Source organism: Salmo salar, unplaced genomic scaffold (assembly GCF_905237065.1).
Source record: "Salmo salar unplaced genomic scaffold, Ssal_v3.1, whole genome shotgun sequence".
Classification (NCBI taxonomy): Eukaryota; Metazoa; Chordata; class Actinopteri; order Salmoniformes; family Salmonidae; genus Salmo; species Salmo salar.
The window spans coordinates 21,121-27,500 of NW_025550785.1; the positions used below are offsets into that span (position 1 = coordinate 21,121).

At 44.0% G+C, this 6,380-nt stretch overlaps 1 pseudogene; it reads left to right on the forward strand.

Moving 5' to 3' along the window:
• The first annotated feature begins 313 nt into the window (after window positions 1–313).
• LOC123740018 (dorsal-ventral patterning tolloid-like protein 1) overlaps window positions 314–6,380 on the forward strand; it is a 43,623-nt pseudogene continuing 37,556 nt past the window's right edge.

Genomic DNA, 6,380 nt, shown 5'->3' on the forward strand with positions numbered 1-6,380 from the left:
ATGGGGTGAATTATGGTAATGATGATGGGGTTAATTATGGTAATGATGATGGGGTTAATTATGGTAATCATGATGGGGTGAATTATGGTAATGATGATGGGGTTAATTATGGTAATGATGATGGGGTTAATTATGGTAATGATGATGGGGTTAATTATGGTAATGATGATGGGGTTAATTATGGTAATGATGATGGGGTTAATTATGGTAATGATGATGGGGTTAATTATGGTAATCATGATGGGGTTAATTATGGTAATGATGATGGGGTTAATTATGGTAATGATGATGGGGTTAATTATGGTAATGATGATGGTGATGATTTTTCTTTCCAGTTGCATTTTGGGGAGACATCGCGTTGGACGAGGAGGATCTGAGGATGTTTCAGATCGACAGGACAATAGACCTGACGCAGCACACACACACTCACACACACACTCACACACACACTCACACACACTCCAGGCAAGGACAAACCACTGGTGAGTCTGTCTGTCTGTCTGTCTGTCTGTCTGTCTGTCTGTCTGTCTGTCTGTCTGTCTGTCTGTCTGTCTGTCTGTCTGTCTGAAGGAGAAGAAAGGATGGCTTCGGTACGACACACACTGCACACCTGGTTACCAAGGAAACAGCTACTGTAGCTTTATAGTAAACTTGCCAGCTACGGCGCACTCGGAAAGTACTCAGACCCCTTGACTTTTTCCACATTTTATTACATTACAGCCTTATTCTAAAATGGATTAAATAATTTTTTCCCCCTCATCAATCTACACACACAACCCCATAAAGACAAAGCGAAAAACAGGTTTTTAGAAATGTTTGCAATTTTTGTAAAATAATAACAAAAAACAAAAATACCTTATTGATATCAGTATTCAGACCCTTTGCTATGAGCCTCGAAATTGAGCTCAGGTGCTTCCTGTTTCCATTGGTCATTTATTTATTTAACTAGGCAAGTCAGTTAAGAACAAATTCTTATTTACAATGACGGCCTACCCCGGCCAAATCCGGATGACGCTGGGCCAATTGTGCGCCAATGATGGCTGGTTGTGATACAGTCTGGATTCGAACCAGGGTGTCTGTAGTGATGCCTCTAGCACTGAGATGCAGTGCATTAGACCACTCGGGAGCCCTTGATATGTTTTTACAACTTGATTGGAGTCCACCTGTGCTAAATTAAATTGATCGGACATGATTTGGAAAGGCACACACCTGTCTATATAAGTTCCCACAGTTGACAGTTCATGTCAGAGCAAAAACCAAGTCATGAGGTCAAAGGAATTGTCCGTAGAGCTTCAAGACAGGATTGTGTCGAGGCACAGATCTGGGGAAGGGTACTAAAAAAATGTCTGCAGTATTGAAGGTCACCAAGAACACAGTGGCCTCCATCATTCTGAAAATTGAAGAAGTTTGGAACCACCAAGACTCTTCCTAGAGCTGGCCGCCAGGCCAAACTGAGCAATCGGGGGGAGAAGGGCCTTGGTCAGGGAGGTGACCAAGAACACAATAGTTACTCTGACAGAGCTCCAGAGTTCCTCTGTGGAGATGGGAGAACCTTCCAGAAGGACAACCATCTCTGCAGCACTCCACCAATCAGGCCTTTATGGTAGAGTGGCCAGACGGAAGCCACTCCTCAGTAAAAGACATGATAGCCCGCTTGGAGTTTGCCAAAAGGCACCTAAAGACTCTCAGACCATGAGAAACAAGATTCTCTGGTCTGATGAAACCAAGAATGCCAAGTGTGAATGCCAAGCGTTATGTCTGGAGGAAACCTGGCACCATCCCTACGGTGAAGCATGGTGGTGGCAGCATCGTGCTGTGGGGATATTTTTCAGCGGCAGGGAGACTAGTCAGGATTGAGGGAAAGATGAACAGAGCAAAGTTGTATTTATTTAACCTCTATGGGCAAGGCGGGACGAATTCGTCCCACCTACGTAACAGCCACCTGAATTCAGTGGCGCGATTATTGAATCGTTTGAAATACTATTACTTCAATTTCTCAAACATATGACTATTTTACAGCTATTTAAAGACAAGACTCTCATTAATCTAACCACACTGTCCGATTTCAAAAAGGCTTTACAACGAAAGCAAAACATTAGATTATGTCAGGAGAGTGCCCAGCCAGAAATAATCAGACACCCATTTTTCAAGCTAGCATATAATGTCACAAAAACCCAAACCACAGCTAAATGCAGCACTAACCTTTTATGATCTTCATCAGATGACACACCTAGGACATTATGTTATACAATACATGCATGTCTGTTCAATCAAGTTCATATTTATATCAAAAAACAGCTTTTACATTAGCATGTGACGTTCAGAAAAAGCATACCCCCCGCAAACTTCCGGGGAATTTACTAACAGTTTGCTAAATTACTCACGATAAACGTTCACAAAAAGCATAACAATTATTTGAAGAATTATAGATACATTACTCCTCTATGCACTCGATATGTCCGATTTTAAAATAGCTTTTCGGATGAAGCACATTTTGCAATATTCTAAGTACATAGCCCAGCCATCACGGCTAGCTATTTAGACACCCGGCAAGTTTAGCACTCACCAATATCAGATTTACTATTACAAAAGTTTGATTACCTTTTGTTGTCTTCGTCAGAATGCACTCCCAGGACTGCTACTTCAATAACAAATGTTGGTTTGGTCCAAAATAATCCATCGTTATATCCGAATAGCGGCGTTTTGTTCGTGCGTCCCAGACACTATCTGAAATGGTAAATCAGGGTCGCGCGCATGGCGCAATTCGTGACAAAAAAAATCTAAATATTCCATTACCGTACTTCGAAGCATGTCAACCGCTGTTTAAAATCAATTTTTACGACATTTTTCTCGTAAAAAAGCGATAATATTCCGACCGGGAATGTCCTTTTAGCTAAACTGAGGAAAGAAAACAAACCTTTCGGTCGACGCGGGCACGAGCCTGAGTCTCACAGTACTGTAACCAGCCACTACCCAAACGCGCTACTTTGTTTCAGCCAGAGCCTGCAAAGCCACGATTCAGCGTTTTGCCGCCTTCTGAGACCCTATGGCAGCCGTAGGAAGTGTCACAGGACAGCTAAGATCCTCACTCTTCAATAAACAGAGACAAGAAGAACGACACCTTGTCAGACAGGCCACTTCCTGCATGAAATCTTCTCAGGTTTTTGCCTGCCATTTGAGTTCTGTTATACTCACAGACACCATTCAAACAGTTTTAGAAACTTTAGGGTGTTTTCTATCCAAAGCCAATAATTATATGCATATTCTAGTTACTGGGCAGGAGTAGTAACCAGATTAAATCGGGTAAGTTTTTTTATCCAGCCGTGTCAATACTGCCCCCTACCCCCAACAGGTTAATAAATATTATATTATTATAGTCTTTACACAGCTGTAGTATATTGTATTATAGTGTTATAGTCTTTACACAGATGTAGTATTAATATATATTGTATTATAGTGTTATAGTCTTTACACAGATGTAGTATTAATATATATTGTATTATAGTGTTATAGTCTTTACACAGATGTAGTATTAATACATATTGTATTATAGTGTTATAGTCTTTACACCGATGTAGTATTAATATATATTATATGTTTATAGCATTTTTTACAGATGTAGTATTAATAATTATTATATTACTGTAGTCTTTACGCAGATGTAGTATTAATATATATATTGCATTATATTATTATAGTCTTTACACAACCGCTAGCTTGACTCCTCTCCTCTCCTCACCTCACCTCTCCTCTCCTCTCTCCTCTCCTCTCCTCTCCTCTCCTCTCCTCTCCTCTCCTCTCCTCTCCTCTCCTCTCCTCTCTCCTCTCCTCTCCTCTCCTCTCCTCTCCTCTCCTCTCCTCTCCTCTCCTCCTCCTCCTCTCCTCTTCCTCCTCCTCTCCTCTTCCTCCTCTGCTCTCCTCCAGACTATAGTCCTATGAACTCCAGTCATGAATCAGCCTCCGGTCCCAGGACCCAGACTGGGAAAACTACTGCTGGACAGACTGGGAAGGCTGGGAAAGCCATAAAGAGTGGGAATACGGTGAACTCGGCTAGATTCGGGAAAACCTGGAGCGTTGTTGTGAAGAATCGTGTTCCTAGAGCTGCAACCTCCCGAGCTGAGAGGATCTGGCCAGGAGGTGTCATACCTTACATCATAGGAGGAAACTTCACTGGTGAGTACGAATGATGGATCTGGCAGGAGGACTCATACCTTACATCATAGGAGGAAACTACACTGGTCAGTATGTGTGTATAACTGTGTGTGTGTGTGTGTGTGTGTGTGTGTGTGTGTGTGTGTGTGTGTGTGTGTGTGTGTGTGTGTGTGTGTGTGTGTGTGTGTGTGTGTGTGTGTGTGTGTGTGTGTGTGTGTGTTCCAGGCAGTCAGAGAGCGATGTTCAAGCAGGCGATGCGTCACTGGGAGAAACTGACCTGCGTGACCTTCACAGAGAAGAATGAAGAGGAGAGTTACATCGTTTTCACATACAGACCCTGTGGGTGAGGAGAGGGGAGGGAGGGAGGGGAGGGAGGGAGGGAGGGAGGGAGGGAGGGAGGGAGGGAGGGAGGGAGGGAGGGAGGGAGGGAGGGAGGGAGGGAGGGAGGAGGGAGGGGAGGGGAGGGAGGGAGGGAGGGAGGGAGGGGGAGGGAGGGGAGGGAGGGAGGGAGGGGGAGGGGAGGGGAGGGGGAGGGAGGGAGGGAGGGAGGGAGGGGAGGGAGGGAGGGAGGGAGGGGAGGGAGGGAGGAGGGAGGGAGGGAGGGGAGGGAGAGAGGAGGGAGGGAGAGAGAGAGGGAGGGAGGGAGGGAGAGAGGGAGGGGGAGGGGGAGGGGGAGGGAGGGAGGGAGAGAGGGTGGGAGGGAGGGAGGGAGGGAGGGAGGGGAGGGGGAGGGAGGGGGAGAGGGGGAGGGAGGGAGTCTGTGTGTGTGTGTGTGTGTGTGTGTGTGTGTCTGTCTGTCTGTCTGTCTGTCTGTCTGTGTGTGTGTGTGTGTGTGTGTGTGTGTGTGTGTGTGTGTGTGTGTGTGTGTGTGTGAACAGAAGGTTCCCTGATGACCATGTCACAGCGAGAGACGACACGGTCCCTCAACAATGTGCCTCTTCCTTCCCTTCCTGCTTCCCTTCCTGCTTCCCTTCCTGCTTCCCTCCCCTCTGGGAGGCTTTAGCATCTCGCTGTTCCATCTAGCTAACGGGTTTGGTGCAGGATTTCTCAAATTCAAGACGTGTTGTCTTACGTACAGATGCAGGATCTTAATTTGAGCCAGTTAGCTACACAGGAAAATAATCCTGCAGCAACAGGAAGTTATTAAAGGACCTTTTTGTTGTTGTTGGCAGAGAATCAGGTCGGACATTTTAACCTCTTGGGGCTATGTGGGACGCTAGCGTGCCACCCGTGGTGCACACCATCAACAGCAGGTGCATTTCAAGAGCGGCAAATTTGAAACCAAATAAATGTCAAAATTCAAATTTTTCAAACATACAACTATCTTACACCCTTTGAAAGATAAACATCTCCTTAATCTAACCACGTTGTCCGATTTCAAAAAGGTTTTACGGCGAAAGCATAAAGTTAGATTATGTTAGGAGAGTACATTGACAATAGCTGTGTGTAATGTTTTGTCAATTCAAAGACAGGCGTCAACAAAACCATAAAACCAGCTAAAATGATGCACTAACCTTTTACAATCTCCATCAGATGACACTCCTAGGACATTATGTTAGACAATGCATGCATTTTTAGTTCTATCAAGTTCATATTTATATCCAAAAACAACGTTTTACTATGGCGTTGATGTTCAGGAAATCGTTTCCCTTCAATAACCGGCAGTCAAGTCAGCACCACAAATTAAATAATTAAAATGAGAAAACATTGGTAAAATATTATATTGTCATTTAAAGAATTATAGATTTACATCTCTTGAATGCAATCAACTTGCCAGATTTAAAAATAACCTTACTGGGAAATCACACTTTGCAATAATCTGAGCAATGCGCCCAGAAAAATACGCTTTGCGATACAGACAAACGGCCATGTTGGAGAGATCTAAAATCGAAAATACTATGTAAATAATCCATTACCTTTGATTCTCTTCATCAGATGTCACTTCCAGGAATCCCAGGTCCATAACGAATGTAGTTTTGTTCAAAAAAGCTCATCATTTATGTCCAAAAAGCTCCGTGTTGTTAGCACATGATCTAAGCCCGCCGGACTTCACTTCATGAACGAGGGGAAAAAATATATTTACGTTCGTTCAAACATGTCAAACGTTGTATAGCATAAATCATTAGTGCCTTTTTTAACCAGAACATGAATAATATTCAAGGTGGACGAATGCATTCTCTTTTAAAACGTTTTGGAACGAGGGTACCCAACATGACCTCGCGCCAGAG